Source organism: Phyllostomus hastatus, unplaced genomic scaffold (genome assembly GCF_019186645.2).
Source record: "Phyllostomus hastatus isolate PE091 unplaced genomic scaffold, TTU_PhHast_1.1 phas_contig_551, whole genome shotgun sequence".
Taxonomy (NCBI): domain Eukaryota; kingdom Metazoa; phylum Chordata; class Mammalia; order Chiroptera; family Phyllostomidae; genus Phyllostomus; species Phyllostomus hastatus.
The window spans coordinates 1529771-1552598 of record NW_025333909.1 but is presented as its reverse complement, the minus strand read 5'-3'; positions in this window follow the sequence as shown (position 1 = coordinate 1552598).

Sequence of the window (22828 nt, the reverse complement as noted above, 5' to 3'; positions counted from 1 at the left end):
GAGCATGTGTACTGTGTGGCCATCACATTCAAAATGACTGAGCAAGTAGAGCAACAAATCTCCATCAAATTTTGCATTAAGCTTGAACATTCCTGCACAGAAACTATTCATATGAATCAGAAGGCCACAGCTATGGGCAACTGGTGACTGGCAGCATCATCATGACAGCGCGCCCACTCATACATCACATCTCATGCAAAGTTTTTTTGTGAAACATCAAAGTACCCAGGTGACCCAGCCCAAATTTGGTGCCCTGCGACTTCTGGCTTTTTTCAAAACTAAAATAATCTTTGAAAGGGAAGAGATTTCAGACCATTAATGACATTCAGGAAAATATAACAGGTTGGCTGGGAGAACTGTGTGAGGTCCCAAGGTGCTGACTTTGAAGGGGACTGAGGCATTATTGTCCTGTGTATAGTGTTTCTTGTATCTTTTTTAATAAATGCCTCCATTTTTCATATTACATGGCTGGATGCCTTCTGGACCAGTCTGGGCAGCCTGGATGGATGGATAGATAGATAGATAGATAGATAGATAGATGATAGATAGAGATAGAGATGATAGAGATAGAGATAGATATACTTGGGGCCCCTCCAAAACAAGAATTATCTTGTGGAGGGTGGACTTCTTGTAGTATAGGCTTCTCCCACTAGGTGAGTGTGCTAGGAACCCATCTGTATCAGTGCAGCAGCTGGCATTGTAAAAGGCGGTGGTCGGCTTCAGCAAATTTTTTTAAAGATTCTTTCAGCATGTTTGCCCATTTCATGATGGGTGATTTATGAGCACACCTGCCCACACTGTGCTGAGTTTTCAGTAACTTTTGACCAAAAATGGCATGACCTCTGTGCCCTACCCTTCCTATTTACCTGATCTAGCCTTGAGTGACTTCTTTTCATTTCCCTGGATGAAAAAAAGTTCTCAAAGGGTAACATCTTGCTGATGTGAAAGAGGTGGAACAAAAAATGACAGAAGCACTAAAAGGCATCAAAATCAATGAGTTCAAGAACTGTTTTGAGCAGTGGAAAAAACATCTTGGTAAGTGTAGTGCATCAAATGGAGACTACTTTGAAGGTGACTGAAGTTTAAACATGTGAGAATAAATACACAATTTTTTATAAATAAATTCCATGTTGGGGATACCTTCCCTCATAGATATAGATATATAGATACAGAGATAGATAGAGATAGAGATAGAGATAGAGATAGACATAGAGATAGAGATAGAGATAGAGATAGAGATAGAACTAATATCAGGGGAGAATCATAAGCATGATTCCAATGCAGCACTCTGAGTGGGCTACTGGGACTCTTATGGTGTTATGGCCTGGCAGAGGAGGGGCCCCTGACCCAGATAGGAGGTGTGTTCAGGAGGTCAGGAAGGCCTGAGCAGTGTCAGATAGAATCACTCTCTCACCTGCCCTGATTCTCCTGCCCATAGGATGCTCTAGGGCATAGCACATGCATAGCACTTAATGCACATGGGTTGGAGCCCTGGCTTTCTCATTACATTGCTGCATAACTTTGCCAGGTGACTCTATCCTCTGAGCCTCAGTTTCCTCTCCCACTAAAATTCAGAAGGGAGCATTTAATCATAATAGTTGTATTAGCAGGCCATTGTAAGGATTCAGTGAACAGTGTATGTGAAGGGCTTTATAAAATATAAAGTGCCATAACCTGTTATAGTTGTTAATCTTAGCTAACCACTCACTCAGTCTTTTCCTTCCTTGTCCACTCTCCAGCTTCCTGCAGGCTATTTCACACTAATCTTTTGTTTTTAGCTAATTCCATCCTGATTCTTTCATTGTTTCCCTGACTCATTCCTTGCTCTACACACATCAGGGAACAATTTGTTTCTCACCTATTGTTCAGCTTCCAGTCAATCCCTTGTCAGTCACACATTAACATTTGCAAACAACCACATTAATAGAGAAGCATTACTTCAAAGGGGGTTATCAGCCATCCAAATTCATGCCCAGTCTGGATAAAATTTCTCTACTGAGTTCCAGCCACTCATGCAATCTGCCACTATTTATTGAGCACTGACTGAATACCAGATACTGTGTTAAACACTGGGGGTTCAGGAGGGTCATATCTAAGATGAGGTCTAAAGGATGAATAGAAATCAAGTGAGGTGGGGAAAGAAGTTTCATGTGGCATGAGTGTGGTGTGTAGGAGGGAGCTGGTGGGGAGCAATGGGGGATGAGACAGAAGAGACAGTAGCCTGACTATATTGGTCCATATTTAAAGCCATGCTTTTACTTTAATTCCAGGGAAATGAGAAGCCACTGAAGAGTTGTCAAGGGTTATATATCATATTTGCATTTGAAAAAAATTCTTCTCACTGTTTTATAGGGAACAGATTGGATGGAAGCAAGAAATGGATACAAGGAGACCAGTTGGGAGGCACGTGCAAGGATCCAGATGAGAGAATACGTGACTCAGGTTGTTGGCAATGGGGATGGAGGAAGTTAGAGCAATGTAACAGAGATTAAGGTGGTAGAATCCATAGGATTAGTGATTGATCAGATGTGGGGGCTAAGGAGAAGGAAAGAGTCAGAGTTCCCAAATTTCTAGTCACCTGGGTAGACAGCAATGCCCTACACTGGGATAGGGAGCACTAGAGGAGGGACAGGACATCAGAACTTAGTTAAGTTTTGACATGTTGATTTTATTTTTTAAAGATTTTAAATTTTTATTTATTTTTAGAGAGTTGGAAAGGGAAGGAGAAAAAGAGGGAGAGAAACATCAATGTGTGGTTGCCTCTCATATGCCCCCTACTGGGGAACCAGCCTACAACCCAGGCATGTGCCCTGACTGGGAATCGAACCGGCAACCCTTTGATTCACAGGCCAGCACTCAGTCCACTGAGCCACACCAGCCAGGGCTGACAGGTTGATTTTAAAGTGTCCACAAAACATTCAAACAGATATGTGGATGTGCATAACTGAACATCAGAAGAGAGACAAAGAGAGAGAGAGGCAGAGAGAGGTAGAGTCACCTGAGTAGGGCTAATCATTGAAGCCATACAGGTAAATGAGAGTGCCCAAGGACAGTGTATGAGAAAAATGGAAATGAGAAAAGAGGCTGAGGATAGAGTCTTGAGGAATCACAATGTTTAGTTTATGAGGTAAGCAGTACGAACACAGAATTTGCCTCATAGTAAATACGTAAGTGTTGCTGAATGAGTGAAAGGAGACTGAGAATAGACTAGAGATAATTAACCCTCGTTGGAATGGGGAAAAAGAGAGACAAGGGCCTCAGAAAGGAGGTCAGGCTGAGGGAAAACATGAAGGATGACTAGGAGTTCATCAGGAAGATAAGGGAGGAAAATTTCATTTCAAGAATAAAAAAAGCCTGTTCAAACATTTAAAAACAAAAAGAAATTATGGTCTTTGTACATGGATTCCTCCAGATTCCATCTATGTCTTTTCTCCTTATGATCTGACTGTGTACCTTTAATAAATCCCTGCAATAAATCTTAACCACAATGCCCTGACTGCTGTGGCTCATTGGGTTGGGTGTCATCCCACAGACCAAAAGGTCACCAGTTTGATCCCCAGTCAGGGCACATCCCTGGGTTGTGGGCCAGGTCCCTGGTCAGGGCATGTACAAGAGGCAATGGCCTGATGTTTTTCTCCCTCTCTTTCTCCCTTTTTTCCCCTCTCTCTAAGAGCAAATAAATAAAATCTTTTTAAAAAATCTTAGCCATAGGTATGAAAAAACAAAAGTCATAGTGCACTAAGTGCAGATTTTCTGATTTACTGTACAAGTGTCTTTGTTTCCTGTGAGACCTGTATTCATGGCTCTCTCCATAAGTAAGGGGCCTAGATTTAGCATGGTAAATATACTTCATGCCTCAATCCACTGGAATGGTAGAAATTGATTCAAGTGACATGTTGAGAAGGAGTCTGAGTCTGCATGTGGACTCAGTGGTAGAGTACTATGATTAATTAACAATGTCTGCCATGGATGAAGGAGAAGAGAATTGTAGTACATGTGCCTTATGTTTGTCATCCTGACCTAGACTATTCCTTTTTGCTTTCACCTGTCCCACACCATCTGAACCCCTAGGCGTGAGGGTAGGATCTCTTTAATCATGAACTGGCAACTAATCATGAATTGGCACTCTCTGCTCCTAAAGGATATGGTCTTAATGAGAAAATGAATATTTACTGAGAATTCAACCACTGATCAAACATTGACTGAATATGTGCTATATGCTAAGAACTAAAACTAGCTTAGGGGTTCCATATAGAATACATGATTGTTCACTCAGCCACAGACTTCTTTGATCTGAACCAAAGGAGTGGATCCCAGATTTTGGGCTCCATGTTGAAAGAAATCATGGCTGTCTTTATCCCCAGAGCATGGGCAATAGCCAGATTTAACTCTAAGACACTAGCATGCAGTAAGGGTCTGTTTATTGTGATCTGGTTCCGTTTTTTTAACCTTACCTTATGCTCTGTTTACTGGGCCAATGAACACAGAAAAAAGCTGTTTGCTCACTCTGGCAAGATGGCTCAGTTGGTTGGAGCATCATCCTATACACCAAAAGTTTGTGGGTTTCATTCCTGGTCAGGGCACATACCTGAGTTGTGAGTTGGATTCCCAGTTGGGGGGCATACAAGAGACAACTGATCAATGTTTCTCTCTCACAGTGATGTTTCTCTACCTCTCTCTTTCCCCTCCTCTCTCTCTAAAATCAATAAACACATCCTTGGGTGAGGAATAAGAAAACAAGCTGCTTGCTCTTACAAAAACTTGTAAATCATATCAGCATGATCAGCACAGTCTAGCATCTTTTTTCTCACATGTCAACTGTCCAAGTCTTGGTTTGTGTCCACCTCTTATTTCCACTGCACCCCTCATCTTTGTAATCTCTGTAGATTCTAATACTCACTGCATGACTGTTCTGGGTATTGTGTGGTGAAGGTCTTGAGGTCTTGTTATATTACAGACCTGAAGCAAGTGGTAAGGAGCACTCACCTAAACCCTTATAGAAAGCCCCAGGGCCAGTTCTGGGGACTCAAGGTTGGTAATCATTTCTCTCCAGAAAACTGGCTATGAAACAGGTAATCACTGCAGGCCAGATGCCAGAATTAAAAGTGATCCCTTTCAAGGCCTGGGAAATTGGAAATGGCAGAGTGAGGATTTTAGCAGCTGATAGCTGAAAGTGGGGAGGCGGAGGTGAGCAAGTTACAGGGGCTGAGACATCCAGAGGACCTCATGACCAAGCAACAGGCAAGATGTGGGTGGAGGGAAAGGAAAACCAGGGGAAGCTCCCTGCCAAATCACGTCAACTCCTCAGTACATCTCAGTTACCTGGGTGTGAAGAGAGATGTATTTCACGGGAGCATGTTGTACATGGGGAAGGTGTGGAGGCAGGATAAAGACTTTGAGAACCACTGGCCTAAACAGTCAATCTGTCTCAAGGGAGAGTGACTCAGTAAAGAAAGCTTTTCACTGCTTTTACTGGGATTGTGGAATTCAAAACTTGTAGTGCAGAAACCTGACTCTGTGCTGTTACTACTTTCTATAATTGCTTTCTGTTTTCTCTTAAGATTTCATAAGAATTCCTTTGCAGGGGTGTCCAACCTACAGCCAGTGGGCCACATGCAGCCCAGGATGGCTGTGAATGTGGCCCAAGACAAAATCATAAATTTACTTAAAACACTATAAAAATTTTTTGTGATTACATGTTTCAGTGTATTTAATGTGTGGCCCAAGACAACTCTTCTTCCAGTGTGGCCAGAGATACCAAAAGATTGGACACCCCTGCTTTAGAGAATGTAAGCTACACTAAGGAAAACCAGAAAATGGGAATTCTTTTTTTAATTTTAATTTTTGTACATTTTTTAAAAATTTTATTTTAATCATTATTCAAATACAGTTCTCTGTCTTTTACTCCCATCCCAGCCTACTTTTTTACTGTGGGCCTGATTTTTAAAAGGAGAGTGGATTGCCTCACAGGTGTGGGCATCATGCACTCATTTATTCATTTATTCATCAAATAGTTAAGTACTCATATGTGCTAGGAGCTGAAGATTCAAAAAGACTGAGACACATCAAGGAAATTAGACTCTAATAGATGAGGCATTCATGTAAACAAACAGGTATATTAAATGATTAAAACTGGTACAGAGATATAAATATAATCAGGGTAGAGAATGGTGTAATACTTAAGGCAAGTAAAGCTAGTTGCTGTCACATATGAACTCCTGAATGTAAGGGACTTAACAAAAATCTATTTCTTGCTCACATCAAAGTGTATTCTGGGTCAGCTTGGGAATGGAGGCTGTACTCCACAAAGTCATTTGGAGATCCAGGCACATTACATCTTCCATTAAAGATTATTAAGTAGCCCTGACTGGTATGGCTCAGTGGGCTGGACATCATCCCACAAACTGAAAGGTTGCTGGTTCAATTCCTGGTCAGGGCACATGCCTAAGTTGTGGGTTCAGTCCCCAGTCAGGGTACATACAAGAGGCAACTGATCGATGTTTCTCTTGCACAACAATGTTTTTCCCTCTCTTTCTCCTTCCCTTTTCTTATCTCTAAAAATAAATAAAGTCTTTAAAAAAAGATTACTAAGCATCACCTAGCTGGCATATGGAGAGAGCCAGACTAGAGAAGATATGCCTTCTCATAGCCATTGTGTCCTAGAAGTGACACAGCATATGGTCATATGGCTCCATATAGATGCAAGAGGGCTAAAAGATACAGTCCAATGATATGCTGAAGAGAATATTTGAAAACAGGTTTGGTGAATATGTAGCTAGACTTCCCCAGACAGAGTGGTCATTTCTACTTAGAAGAGGCAGGGAAGCCTTCATAGTGGAGATGATTGTTGAGGACTATCCTAAAGAGAAGTAGCTATTTGGAATTAGAGTGAAATAATGCTGTGGGGAAAATGAAACCCCAAAGGATGAAGTTGGAGTTGCTATTATAGCCATATCTTTCCCTCTGGAAAGTCCAGAACTCATTTGATCATTCATTCTCCCATACCACACACCCTCTTCTTTCCCACTCATCCAGAATCTCTCTGTTTAAATGTCATTTCCTCTCGAGAATTTTACCTGATCAATAGACTAGGGGTGGATCTCCTGCTCTGTGGTGTTATAGTATCCACTGTTTTCATTGTAACTGTCTAAATGTATATCTTTCTTCTTATACTGTGAGTACCCTAAGGGCAGGGACCATGTGTGGTTTTGCTCATCATTGTATCTCTGGTGGTTAGCACTGTGCTTGTCACATGGTAGGCCCTTCATAAGTATTTGTTGAATGAATAAACCTGTCTTCCCAAAGCATCCTCACTTGTAGTACTTTCCTTAGTCATTCATGTTGTTGATTAGTCAGCAAATATTCAGTCCTCCTTAAGTGCTAGATATTCTTTTGTATACTTGGGTTAGTGATAAATGAAACACTGTCCTTTTGGTGTGGTCATAATTGCATGTATACCAGTTCCCTCAAGAGAAGGGTGAGGTGGCCACCCTGTCCCACATTACTTAGGGCTTTCTGAATTTAGTACTGAAAGTATCATGTCCCAGAAGTACCCCCAACACACCTAGTCCTAGTGATCACTCTAGAGTAGTGTCTGTTTCCTTTTTAAAATTTATTTATTAATTTATTTTTAAAGAGGGGGACAGGAGGGAGAGAAACATCCATTGGTTGTCTCTCACACCCCCCCTCCCCCAACTGGGGACCTGTCCTGCAACCCAGGCACACGCCCTGACTGGGGATCGAGCCAGTGACTTTTCAGTTTGCAGGATGACATGCAACCCACTGAGCCACACCAGTCAGGGCTGTTTCTTAACTCTTTCCAACATACACAGCATTATACCTAGAATATGATAGGTTTTCAATGACTGTTGAGTGTAGGTGGGTGGGTTGGTAGGATATGGATGTGAATGTGGATGAGTGAATGGATAGCTGGGTGGGAAAATGGGCATGCTTGCTTTGGAAACTTCAGAATCTGGAAGAAAAGAAAACAAACACCTACACAGCTCAAAACATTCTGGAAAGGTTTACATTAAAAGACTGGGGGAGAGGGGGAGGCCTTCTAGGAGTTTAAGGTAGTAACACTCTCATTGGCCACTTGTCTGAATAAGATCAATCTGGAGTTTTCTATAGACCCAGAAGTGGAAAATGTTTGGCCACTGAATGAAACTCCCGGCTAGGATGATGGGCGTTAGAATGAATTGGCACAAAAAGTCCTTGTTCTGCTTTGCCAGTCACTGGAATTAATATCCTCTGGCTATGTCCTCTTGGGAAGTCAAGGTATAAATTAATATTTTCGAGACCTTACTTTGGGGAAAAGATGTGACAAGCTATGAAGCTATTGCATGGAGGAGAAATATATAGAGATGAGAAAATAGCCAGAACTTTAAAATAATTATAGCTAATTGTGTTTTAAATTGATTTAATGGAAAGAATATAGCTAATAAAATCACATTGATTTTTTTCTTGCTCACATTCCTGATGGAGAGAAGTCAAAATTTTCAAATCATTATTTTAAGGACATTATTGTCGTTATATGTTCTGAGACATCCCTTCTCTTCTGTCATCTAGAATGCCCCTCAGCGACAGCTCCACCCTTCTTCCTCAAAGATGAGACACTTTGGGGAAGTCTTTCTGAATTTGTCTAAGCACTCAGAGTACTGGGTTCATCCCCTTTTATGGCAGGTGCTCTTGAATACCAAGGTGAGTTATAAACACCTGCTCTTCCCCAGAGACGGGTACTTCCCTGAGTACAGATATAGATTCAAATATCTACCATTGCCCTGGCTGGTGTGGCTCAGTGGATTGAGCACTGGCCTGTGAACCAAAAGGTCGCTAGTTTGATTTCTGGTCAGGGCACATGCCTGGGTTGCAGGCCAGGTCCCAGTTGGGGGGGGTGTGTGTGAGAGGCAACCCCACATGGATGTTTCTCTCACTTCCTTCCCCTCTCTAAAAATAAATAAATAAATAAATAAATAAATAAATAAATAAATAAATAAATAAATAAAATCTTTAAAACAAATAAATATCTACCATGCTACTTATTGCCTGCATGACTTCCAACTAGTTACTTGTCTGTACATTAATGTCACCTTCTGTAAAAGTATAACATTATTTATCTCATAGGGTTGTGAAAAGACCACATGAGATAAGGCTCAATTACACTGACATGATGTAAAACATGGAAAACAAAGTCAAATATGAGCCATGTCCAATTCATCAATTTCTGTCTATGCTGATTCAGTACTATGTCTTTTCTTCACTTTTTTGTTCACATTGCACCACTGGCATATTTATATCCCAGAATTATCCCATTATAATAAAATTCCATATGTATACTTTGTCTCTCCAACTGGATTATAAATTCCTTGAATGCAGAGAATATGTCTTATGCATTTGTTTCTTCTATGCCTATAATAATTCTTGGCATGTAAGTACCCACTTGAGGTTTAAAAAAATAGTTGAGCTGTTTTCACTTACTTTGACATATCTACCTTTGGTGAAGAACTCCTCCCTAACACAAATCTTTATTTCCAATGGAACTGAAATTTCTTTCAAGAGTGGAAGTCATGTGTCTCCCATGGGAGGGTCTAGCACAGGGTTGAACCCACAGTGGGCACTGACTGCATATTTAATTGACTGATGCATATTTGCCCACAATAGGCAGATGTCATCCCACATCATAAAGAACACTTCTATATGAACCAAAGATATATGAGGTTTTGATATGGTCCATTAATACCATGCCCTATCAGATAAAATTTGATTCCAGTAAAATCAAAAGGCAAGTATAGTTTTCTTTCTTCTGAAAAAAAAAGAGAAAATGATGTTACTGTTTTTATTAAAATAAAAAAGCTAGACATCACCCCAAATCCTACCATCCAGAAATAATCAGTGTTAATATTTAGTGAACAGCATTTCAGACAACTCTCTATGCACTTATTCAGAAAGGGGATGGATGAATGTCTAGATAAAAATGATTTTATGAAAATAGGATCACAATGTGCAAGCCAGTTTTATTAAAAAGTATTCGATGTAATTTTACTTGAATTTAATAGAAGACTGAAAAGAAACCAAAGGAATTTCTAACTTTTAGATAAATATTATTTTACCTCAAAATATACCGACTCTACACTATGAGAGATAAGATTACATTGATATATTTCCTCTCATCTGCTCTCCCCCAACCTCCAGGTTTTTATTAGTTATATCATTACTCTCTCAATGTTGCTGTTACATGCTGTTTTGCCACCAGTATCACCCCAGTTATTTAGGGATATATGTGTAGTTTTAATATTTATTTACTTAAGTGAATTCAGTGTTCTACCTCTATTTTTTTATCATGCTTTATCTATTCTTATATTTTTAAATTTGATTTTTATTTTGGTTGGTTGCATTTTGTAGATTTTATGAATGCTGTATTCCCTGAGTTCTCACTGTAGCCTTTTTATTTAAAATAGTAGTTGGCTGGGTGTGATATCTTTGAGTCTCACTTAAACATTGTCTTAACATTTTATAGACCTGTTCCATTGTCTTCTGGTATTGAATATTGCCATGAAGTCTGGAGCCAAGGTGGTTTTTTGCTCATATATACAGTTTGCTTTTTTCTGTCTATACACCTGAAGAATCATTTCTTTATCCTTCATGTTCAAAAACTTATGAACAATAGGTCTCAATATTGGTTGTACTTTTTAATTTTTTGTGGAGTACAGTATGTCCTTCCTGTCTACAGATTGGGTTCTTTCATTTCAGGGATAATTTTCTCTATTATATTGCTAAACACCTTTTCTGAACAATTTGTTGAATTTGCTATAGACTTTAGGAACCTTAGCCAGCCTAAGTAGATTGTCTTCATTTTCCATGACTATTACACACTGTCTATGATTGAATTAATAGCTTTGTCCTTTAGCTTTGATTCACCGTGATTATCACAATATTTTCTTTCATGTCAGTGATTCTATTTTCAGTTGTGGCTATTTTGAGTCACACTGTTTCTAATTAATTTATTAGTTCTGAAACAGTATTGTTTTGGTTTTTACTTTGTTTCTTTAGTTCTGCCATACCCTCATTATATTGTTTATTACCTTGCCTTTGCATTTTTGTTCATTGAATTCATGTTGAGTTCTAACATATAATTCACTCAGAATTTTCTTGTATTTCTTAGGTTATGCATTCTTCCATATGTTCTTCTTTTTAAAAAAAATGTTATTTATTTATTTATTTATTTATAGAAAGGGGAAGGGAAGGAGAAAGAGAGAGAAACATCCATGTGTGGTTGCCTCTCACACGTCCCCTACTGGGGACCTGGCCTGCAACCCAAGCATGTGTCCTGGGTGGGAATCAAACTGGTAATCCTTTGGTTCACAGGCTGGCGCTCAATCCACTGAGCTGTACCAGCCAGGGCCATATGTTCTTCTTATATTTTAATTGAACTTTTTATTAAGATCACTGTAGTTTCACATGCAGTTGTAAAAGTCAATATAGGAAGGCCCTGTGTTTTCATTACCCAGTTTACACCAAAGGTGACATCTTGTAAAACTACAGTCATGCATCCCATAAATGTTGTTCTGGTCAATGACAGGCCACATATACAATAGTGGTCCCATAAAGTTCCAACAGAGCTGAAATATTCCTATTGCTTAGTCACGGTGTAGTCATCTTAACACCACAGTACAATGTGTTTGTGGTAATGCAGGTGTAAACAAACCTACTGAGCTTATCTTTTATGTTGTACCTTTTCTATGTTTCAATACACAAGTACTTATCAGCATGTTACAATTGCCTTCTGTATTCAGTGTAATATGCTATACAGGTTTGTAGTCTAGCAATAGGTTGTACCATAGAGGCTAGGTGTGTAGTAGGACACCATCTAGGTTTGTGCAAGTGCACTGTGATGTTTGTGCAACAATGAAACTGCCTGACAATGCATTTCTCAGAACATAGCCCTGTTAGTAAGGGACATATGAATGTATAGTACAAATCAAAACCAGGATGTTGACATTTAAATGATTCATCCATTTTATTTAGATTTTCCCATTTATACTTATTTGTGTTTGTGGGTTTACTTTCATGCACTTTATTACACATACAGGTTTGTGTATCCACCACTATAGTAGGATAGAGAACAGTCCCAACACCACAAGGATCCCTTGTGTTGCCATATTATAACACATCCCCCTGCTCCATCTCACTGTCCCTAACTCCTGGCAATCAGTAATTTGTTCTCCATCTCTATAACTGTCATTTTTAGAATGTTATATAAATTGAATTATATGGTATGTGACCTTTAGGAATTAACTGGCTCTTTTCACTCAGCATAATTTCTTGGAGCTCTGTCCAAGTTATTGTGTGTGTCAACACTTTGTTCCTTTTATTGCTAAATAGTATTCCTTGGTATGGATGTACCATAATTTGTTTAACCATTCACACCCACTGAAGGACGTCTGGGTTGTTTCTAGTTTGGGGCTATTTTGAGGAAAACTGCCATGGAACATTTGTGCACAGGTTTTCATGTAAATATAAGTTTTCATTTCTCTGGGATAAATGCCCAGGACTGCAATTGCTGCTCCATATGGATTTAATCTCTTGCTTGCATGCTATGTTTCTTCCCTTTTCTCCTTTGATCGTGGTTGTATGTTGGCATCATAGACATGCTATTTCTTTTCCCGTTGCTTGTGCTTAATATGGGCAGGTCTGGCCAGAGATTGTATTTGCTTTGATATAATTTGGTTGAATTCTCCATGACACCTTTCCCAGCATATCTATGACCTTTTCATAGACCACCTCCAAGGTCTTGTTTGCAAGCAGAATGTTGTTCTGTTTGATCCTTTATTCTGTAGTCTTCAGGTGAATTGTGGGAAGGGGAAAACTCAACTAAAGCTGTACCTCTCTTGCTGAGGGACCTGGATTATGATTTCTATTTTATTAAATGACCATACATGGCTCATTTCCACCTGCCAGGGGTAGATTCCACTCCAAAAGCTCTGGATCAATACTCCTAAGAGATATGGAAGTAGTGAACCTCCAGAAAACAGCAAGCAAGCCCTGACAGCTCCAGCTGCCTTGGTAGAAATCCCACAGTAATATGTTGTGGCTTCTCCTTTTTGAAGGTATTTTGTAGACTCTTCCCCAAATGCTCTTTCCTCAACCCCTCCTCCTGCCCATTCGATACCCCTGTTGATTACTCTCCAAATTAGTGGGGTTTCATGATAACATGTAATTTTGTTGCCTTTTTCTCTAGGTGCTGATTTTGGGGATGGGCACAGAGTTACACACCTTGTAGCATTGTCCCAAGGCCTTCTATTTCCTTCCTTGGCTACTACTTCTTGAAGTGTATATTTTGGAGTTTTAGTCTGTTGTTTGTTTGTTTGCTTGCTTGCTGCTGATAAAATTGGTGGGTTTTTTAAATCATGATTTCTCTTTGTTTACTTTCTTAGGTATTTGGCAGCAGTGGTAAAGGATTGAGTAAGAGTCTACAGGTCAGCTTTATTCCATCAGCTTTCCCAGGAAATCTCAGATGGTGTTTAGTTATGTTTTTTAAAAGATTTTATTTATTTTTTAAATTTATTTTTAGAAACAGGGGAACAGAGGGAGAAGGAGAGGGAGAGATACATCGAGTGCTTGTCTCTCACATGTGCCCCAATTGGGGACCTGGCCCACAACCCAGGCATGTGCCCTGACCGGGAATCAAACTGACGACCTTTTGGCTTGTGGGATGACACCCAACCCACTGAGCCACACCAACCAGAGCTTTAAAAAAAAAACAACAAAAAAGTCCTCTTTTGTGGTGAAGGGCCTATGGCCAAAGAAAGATAGCACTTTTAGGAAAGCAAGGAAGTACAACAGAGGTGAGCAGTCAATGTATCCAGGACCAGGAAGGAAGGACATGAGTTGGGAAAAGTCTGCATGGCACTCTCACACATAGAACTGACTTGGGACCCCTAACACAAAATGAACCTGCCCTTCTTTTATTTTCTGCCCAACCCTTTCCAAGTTCTGTCAATGCGCCTCCAAATTCTCTCATGTGGGTCCTTTCCTTTCTACCTTACTGTCACTGCCTTTAGTCTGGGGCTCCATGTCTCTAGTTTTTTTCCCATTCTGGACATCCTCCCTACTGCCACTGAGTCAGTTTTCTGAAAACACCACTTTGTGCATTCCCTCTCTATTCAAAGGTCATTAGGGCCTTAACTGGTGAGGCTGAGTGGCTCAGTTCCCATTCAGAATGTGTAGAAGAGGCAACCGGTCAGTGTGTGTGTCTCTCTTTTCCTCCCTCCCCACTCTCTAAAAATAAATAAATAAAATCTTAAAAAAAAACAAAGGCCATCAGGGACCTACCACTTGCAACAACAAAACATTAAGTTCAAACTCTTAACATGGTGTACAATATTAATAGCAGCTAACATTTAAATGTTACTTACTAAATACTGAAGACATTCTAATTTATTTTTACATATTGAATAATTTCATCTTCAAACCTTTCAGGTAGTTATTGTAAATCATCTGTATTTTACATATGAGGAAACTTAGGCAAGGGAGGTCTGATAATTTTCCTAAGGCCATGCAGCTAGTAAACTAAAAAAATGGAATTCAAATGTCGGTTGTGTGCTTTCGGTGCCATGATCTTAAATCAATTCATGGCATTGTCTCCCTCCAATGCTCTTCATCATCTGCCATTCTAATGACCTTTGTAGGCTCATTATTCTCTTATTTCTATCCAAACATGGACACTTTGGCCACATCAAGCTACTTGCTGTTCCTTAAACACACCATAATCATTCATACTTCTGTCCCTTTTCACATGCTGTGCTTTCAAATGGACCACTCTCACTACCCTTACCCAACCTTCTTGGTAAATTCCTGTTCATTATTTTTTCTCCTGCTGTGTTTTTTTTTTATCTTTTTGCTAAAGTACAAGTCTAATTTTGCAATTTCTGGTTTGCCCTGCAGTGAGGTCCCATTGTCTGTATACACACCTAGCTTTCTTGGCACAGTAGCTAAGGCCCCGCAAAGTCCAGCCTCTGTCCACCCTGCTAGTATCTTTTCATTTTCCCTTCAGACCTCACATGCCAACCCTACCACATAACTGGAAGTTTCCTAAACACACTATTCTATAACACACCATTCTGTTCCATGTGGCTACATTTTTACTTATTTATTTTTTCAGATTTTACTTATTTGTTTGTAGAGAGAGGGGAAGAGAGAGACAAGGAGAGAGAGAAACATTGATCAGTTGCCCCTCACATGCCCTCAACTGGAGACCTGGCCCACACCCAGGCATGTTCCCTGAGCAGGAATCAAACTGGTGACCTTTCAGCATGCAGGATGATGTCCAACCCACTGAGCCATGCTGGTCAGGATCATGTTCCTACATTTTTGGCCATATTCTTCCTTCTGAGTGGAATCCTCTGTTCACCTGAAAGACTCCTACATATGCTTCAGTACTCAGTACAATCATCTTCTCTGTGGTGAAGACTTCCTTCCCCCCCTCCCCTCCTCTCCCTTCCTTTCCTTTCCCTACCATGCCTTGCTCTTCTCTGCCCTGCTTTACTCTCTTTAAGCAAAATTGGCTATTCTCATTTGTGTTACCTATGGACTTTGTATACTACTTCCATTGTAGCAGTTACCACACCATTGCACATTTTTTTTTACACAGCTGTATCCTTCATTAACCAACTTGAGGGCAACAACAGTATTTATATTTCTTTAAAGTTTACTCTAGCCCTGGCTGGCGTAGCTTAGTGGATTGAGTGTGGACTGCAAACCAAAGTGTCGCAGGTTCAATTCCCAGTGAGGCCACATACCTGGGTTCCAGGCCACGGCCCCCAGCAACTGCACATTGATATCTCTCTCCCTCTCTCTCTCTCTCTCTCTCTCTCTCTCTTCCCCCCTCTCTCTTTCTCCCTCCCTTACCTCTCTAAAAATAAATAAATAAAATCTTTAAAAAAAAGGCTTACTCTAACTTGTACCTAGCACCTAACAAGCACTTCCAAAATACTTGCTGAATGAATGAATTTGAATAGCCCCAGTGCAGAGCACAGTGGTGGGACACAGTAGGTGTTCCGTACATATTTGTTTAATTAACAAATACTTAAGCCCTTTTCTCACTGTTATGTGCTATCTTTCTAGGTACTTTCCTACCTCTTCAAACAGATCTTTTAGTGGGAGTCCCTAGTGCCTCTGAGCCAGCTTATGCATCCATTTTATGAAGCAAAGGCTTACCTTGAAGGAAATAGCATTATCTAAGGAAATGTAGCTAGGGAAGAAAGGCTGGATCAAGTTGGGAAGAGCAGAGAAGGGTAGAGCATTTGCCACTACCTAACAGGCTTGAGGATGTAAAGGTCAATCTATAGATATGACCAAGTCTTTCTGGGGCAGTGATTCCCAAACTGCAGTGGACATCAAGATTTTTAGGGAAAGTTCTCCACGGGTCTCTGCCTATCTTGTGAGCAGAGGATGCAACTGCCTATTGGTCAAGGCTATTTTTTCAAGGGTGTTTGCACAGTGAGCAGACTTAGAATATAGAGATAATATCTCCCTCCAGAAAAGGGGGCAGGTTTGTTTCTCTCTCATATAATAAAGATACTCTTTCCTTATAAAGATCAGGCATGCTGACTGCCCATTATCAAAGATTCAGCTTCCCTAAGCTTGATGTTCTTCTGTAACCCAACGCACTGCATGTTCTTGCATCACTGAGCCCTCTTCATGGTGTCCTGTGAGAATTAGGACATGAGAAACCTACCACTGGTGTTGCTAAGTAATAGTAATAATAACTATAATAAAATAACAATAATACCCCCTGTCTCTGACCCAGGAATTTCATGTGTTCTGCCAGTATCCATGAAACTATGTCAGGCTAACTTGGTAACTTGCAAGCTGAGTAAAATCTCAAACCCTTTACAGTTCTGTACAAGAGTCACATACAAAACTTATTTAAAATGGAGATTCCTGGGGTTTCCCTTAGATTATGATTTGCTGGTTCTAGAATGAGACCCAGTAATATGCATTGTTAAAGGTTTTTTAAAAAGATTTTATTTACTTATTTTTAGAAAGATGGAAAGGGAGAGAGAACAAGGGGGAGAGATACACTGATGGGCAGAGATACATCAACTGGTTGCCTCTCTCACACCCCCATCTGGGGACCTGGACCATAATCTAAGCATGTGTCCTGACTAGGAATCAAGTCAGCAACCCTTCAGTTCTCAGGCAGGCGCTCAATCTACTGAGCCACACCAGCCAGGGCTAATATGCATTTTTGACAAGTGATTTTGATGTTGGAGGTTCTTAGAACTTCCTTGAGAAATACTGTCTTCAGGATTATGCTCACTTAGGTTTGACTATGGACAGGAGACAACCCTTTCGTCTTTTATGAATACAGGTAATCATAGATTGGCATGTGAGTTCCATTGGCAGTTTTTCTGGTTCAAAAGAAATCATTAGCCCTGGCTGGTGTGACTTAGTGGATTGAGCGCCAGCCTGTGAACTGAAAGGTCACAAGTTCAATTCCCAGTTGGGGCATATGCCTGGGTTATAGTCCGGGTTCCCAGTTGGGGGTGTGAGAGAGGCAAACAATGGATTCTCTCGCACACTGATGTTTCTCTCCCTCTCTTTCTCCCTCTCCCCTCCCTCTAAAAAATAAATAAATAAAATAAATATTTTTAAAAGAAACCATTAAAATAGAAAATACCTGCTCACTCTAAGCAATATATAAGATAAAGTTATATACTGGCTAGAGTAAAATTGAAAGAAAAAGATACATAAGAATAAACTCAGCCCTGGTCAGGTGGCTCAATTGGTTGAAGCATCATCCTGTACACCCAAAAGTTGTGGGTTCAATCCCCTGTCAGGGCACATACTGGAGGTGACCAATCAATGTTTCTCTCGCATATCAATGTCTCTCTCTGTCTTCCTTCTTCTCTCTCTAGAAATCAATGAAAACATACCTTCAGATGAGGATTTAAAAACATTTTTAAAACAAACTATGTTTGTTACTAAATTCAATTGTTTAATCACTGTGTAAATTAAACTCAAGCTTTTTTTTCCGCTAAGAAAAAGTGGAAAATGGTTCTTACATTCACATTTAACTCTGTTAAACTGGTTCCTCCAACCTGAGGTTTGCCAAATATTTATTGAATACCTATTATGTGTTGAGCACTTTGGTAGATTTCAGAAATACAATGATGAATGAAACAAAGTCCTTGCTTTTATGGAGGTTATATTCTTCTAGTGGAAGGCCACAGACACTGAACCCATAGACAAATACCTCACATAGTTTCAGATCATGAGGAAACTAGAACAAAGTAATGCGATAGAAAATTACTTGCTAAGTGTTGAGGGACATTTTAGCTATTGTGGTTAGAGGAGGCCTTTTTGAGGAAGTAACATTTGAGTTGAGATAGGATTAAAGGAGACTTCATAGCTCAAGCTGTCAGTCTGCCTAATGGACACTGGTCCATTTGTAGGAACTGAAGAAACAGGAAGGCTCTTTAACCTTTGTGGTCAGCCTCACGCAGCTCCTGACAAGCCTGAAAACATAGAAGGAACTCAAGTTCAGAATTAGCCAGCTGCTCTAAAGATATGATGTGGTGTATGTGAGGGAATCCCTAGAGTAAAGAAGTGGGTTTCATTGATTTGGCACAGGTTTATGGAATAAATAGCTGTGTCAAGAATTATTCTAGGCCTGAATGCAATGGCACAGTGGATTGAGCATCATTCCATGAAAGGAAAGGCTGCAGGTTCAATTTCTAGTCAGGGCATATGCCTGGGTTGCAGTCCAGGCCCCTGGTTGGAGGTGTGCAAGAGGTGGCTGGTCAACATGTCCCTCACATGTAGGTCTTTCTCTCCTCTTTCTCCCTCCATTCACCTATTTCTAAAAATAAATACATACAAATAAATTTTTAAAAAAGAATATTCTAGGCACTGGGGATAAAGCAGTGAATAAGAGAGACCCCAGTTCTCATGGAAGTTCTAGTAGCTTCCATTGCATTTGCTAATTTGAACTCTCCCCGACATCCCCACACACCAACTTAGACTTTTCCTAGTCTCTCTCCCTAAGTTAAAAAGGGAATTGGATCATGTCATGATTTTCCAGCTGTGGGCTTGAATCTTCTTCAAGCTAGATCAACCCTGTAATCCAGAAACTTCCACCCAAATCTCTATGATTATTGCCACTATGTAAATAGTGTTCCTGGTTCCCAGGCTCCAAAATGGCTCTCTAAAACAGTGCAAATAAGATTGGAATTAGCCCCATCCCCTTGGACCCTGTAACTTGGGCTTTTGGTCACCTCCCTTCTTCAGATTGGGCCCTATACCTGAGAGATTCCCTTCTCCCATCACTGCCAGCCAATCTACTCTGTCTTCTCTCCCTGTCATGGTTCTAATGTGCCTGTTACTGTGGTTATGACCCTGACTCCCAGAACTGTTGAGAGCTTGCTTGCTCATTGCCTGATGATCAAAGCTAAGTGAAAACAAAGAGGATGGAGGCAACAGTGCCCACATCAGCAGCTCCTCTCAAGTGTAGGGTTCCTTCCAATCAGAAAGAGGTTGCTCTGGCAACCAGACTTCCCAATTCTAACTTACTCTAATCCCTTTCTGATCAATTTCAATTACAATTGAATGAGTTTTCTTTCCTGAGACAAGTTTCTCAACCCTGATTAAGACCTGCTTTATAGCACCGATTGGCCCTTTCTTAAAGGGGACAAATCCTTTTTTCAAAAAATGCTTTTCAATGATTATTTCAGTGCTTATTATACACAAGGCAAAATATTAGACCTTGGTGATGGATACAAAGATGGAAATATATTTATGATGTATGAGAAAGAGCACTGGATTTGGAGTCAGAATACCTGGTATTGTTAAATAACTTTTAAAACTTACCAGAGTCAGACTCATGACCAAAACTGAAAACAACACAGAGAAGCATAAAGTAAAAAATATAATTACTTTCTTCTCAGTCCCATTTCTCACACATCAGTAATATTTTTGTACAAGTCATTTTCTGTGCATATATAGGCATACATGTTTTTCTTGTTTTCCCTCACAAATGGGGTCATTACTGTACATATCACCCTGCTTTTGATTTTTTTACTTACTATTTATTGAGCATTTTTCTATCACATTATTTTTAATGGTTGCATAATATTTCATTGTATGCATATACAATCCCTTACTGGTGACCATTTATTTGTTGGAATTGTTTTTATTCCATTGAATATATGATAAGCACATTGGTACATATATTTTGCTAGAAGTCATATTATTTGCATTGGATAAATCCCTAGTTGTGAAACTGCAGGGTTATAGGTGTGTACATTTAAAAATGTTAACCTGTACTGCCAAATTGCTCTCCAAAAACAATTGTACAAATCTACTACTCTGACAACAATAAATGACAATGACTTTTTGAACTTCCAGCCAAGATGGAGGTGTAGGTAGATATACTTCGCTTTTTCACACAACCAAAAGAAGGACAACAACAAATTTTAAACCAAAAACCAACCAGAACTGCCAGGAAATTGAACTGTATGGAACTCTGACAACTAAGAAGTTAAAGAAGAAACATTCATCCAGACTGAGGAGGGGTGGAGACCAGCAACTGGAGCAGAGGACACACAGCAAGGCGGAGGCTGGTGGACTAGGCAATCGCACATTTGTGTGTGGATAAACCAGGAGGAGCAACTGGGGAGCAAGACAGACCATGCAACCCAGGGTTTCAGCACAGGGAAATAAAGTCTCAAAACCTCTGGCTGTAAAAATCTATGGGGGTTGTGGTGACCAGAGAAACTCCTAGTTTCACAGGACAGTCCATTGGAGGGGCCCTTTGGGTTCTAGAACATACTCATACCCATTTACCTGGGAATCAACACCAGAAGGGTGCAATTTGCTTGTGGGTAGTGGGGGTAGTAACTGAAATCAGGGTAAGAGCTTAGTAAGCAGCATTGTTCCCTCTAGGAAACCTCCCCCACATTCAGCACCACAATGCAGCAAATTGGGTTGTCCTTCCCTGGTGAATACCTAACACTCCACCCCTTACAACATAACAGGAGTACAGACACAAATAAATATGGCCCAAATGAAAGAAACGATCAAAACTACAGAAAAAGAACTAAGCAATGTGGAGATAGCCAACCTATCAGATGCAGAGTTCAAAACACTGGTAATCAGGATGCTCACAGAAAAAAAATTGAGTATAAACATAAAATAAAGGAAGAAGTGAATACTATATGAAGTGAAATAAAGGGAAATGTACAGGGACCAACAATAACGGGAAGGACACTGGGACTCAAATCAATAATTTGGAACAGAAAAAAGAAATAAACATTCAATGAGAACAGAATGAAGAAACAGGAATTCAAAAAAATAAGGAGAGACTTAGGAACCTTCAGGACAACTTTAAACATTCCAACATCTGAATCATAGGGGTGCCAGAAGAAGAAGAGGAAGAGCAAGAAATTGAAAACTTATTTGGAAAAAATAATGAAGGAAAACTTCCCTAATCTGGTGAAGGAAATAGATATGCAAGTCTAGGAAGCTCAGAGAGTCCCAAAGAAGTTGAACCCAAGGAAACACACACCAAGGCACATCATAATTGCATTGACCAAGATGAAAGTGAAAGAGAGAATCTTAAAAGCAGCAAGAGAAAAGGAGACAGTTACCTACAAAGGAGTTCCCATCAGACTGTCAGCTGATTTCTCAAACAAAACCTTGCAGGCAAGAAGGGGCTTGAAAGAAGTATTCAAAGTCATGAAAAGCAAGGACCTACATCCAAGACTATTCTATCCAGGAAAGCTATCATTTAGAATGGATGGGCAGATAAAATGATTCCCAGATAAAGTCAAGTTAAAGGAGTTCATCATCACCAAGCCATTATTACATGAAATGTTAAAGGAGCTTATCTAAGAAAAGAAGATCAAAATTATAAATAGTAAAATGACAATAAACTCACAACTATCAACAACTGAACCTAGAATACAGAAACAAACTAAGCAAACAACCAGAACAGGAACAGAATCACAGAAATGGAGATCACATGGAGGGTTATCAGCAGGGAAGGGGAGGGGGGAGAATGGCGGAAAAAGTGTAGGGAATAAGAAACATAATTGGTAAGCACAAAATAGACAGGAGGACATTAAGAATAGTATAAGAAATGTTGAAGCCAAAGAACTTATATGTACAATACATGGTCATGAACTAAGTGGGAGGGGAGGTAAGTGATGGAGGGAGGGGGGTGCAGGATGGAGGGGTATAAAGGGGAGAAAAAATGGGACAACTGTAATAGCATAATCAATAAGATATACTTAAAAAAAGGAAAGTGACTTTTCCCCAACAAAACCTGGTTTTGAATTTTATTACTTTCTGCTGGTGTGACTTTTGACAAATTACCTAACCTGGTTGAATTGTTTCCCCAATTCAACCTCCATATCTCCATGTCTCCCCTGTAGAATGGAGATGATAATACTCTCCTTACAAAATTTTGAGGATTAAAATTAAGTAAGATAGTCTCAAAGGTTAGCATAGAGTTACAATGTGACTCAGTAATTCTACTTCCAGTTATATACTCGAGAGGAATGAAAGCATAAGACCACACAAAAAATTTGTACATGAATATTCATAGAAACACTATTCATAATAGCCAAAAGTAAAGCAACTGAAATGTCAGTCAGTTGATAAATTGATAAGGGTATATCCTTGCAATGAAATATTATTTGGCCATAAAAATAATGAAATATTGATATATGCTATGACAAAGATGAATCTTCAAAATATTATACCATGTAAAGTAGTATTAAAGAGCACATATATGCAATGGCACCATAAATACATCTATATAAACAGA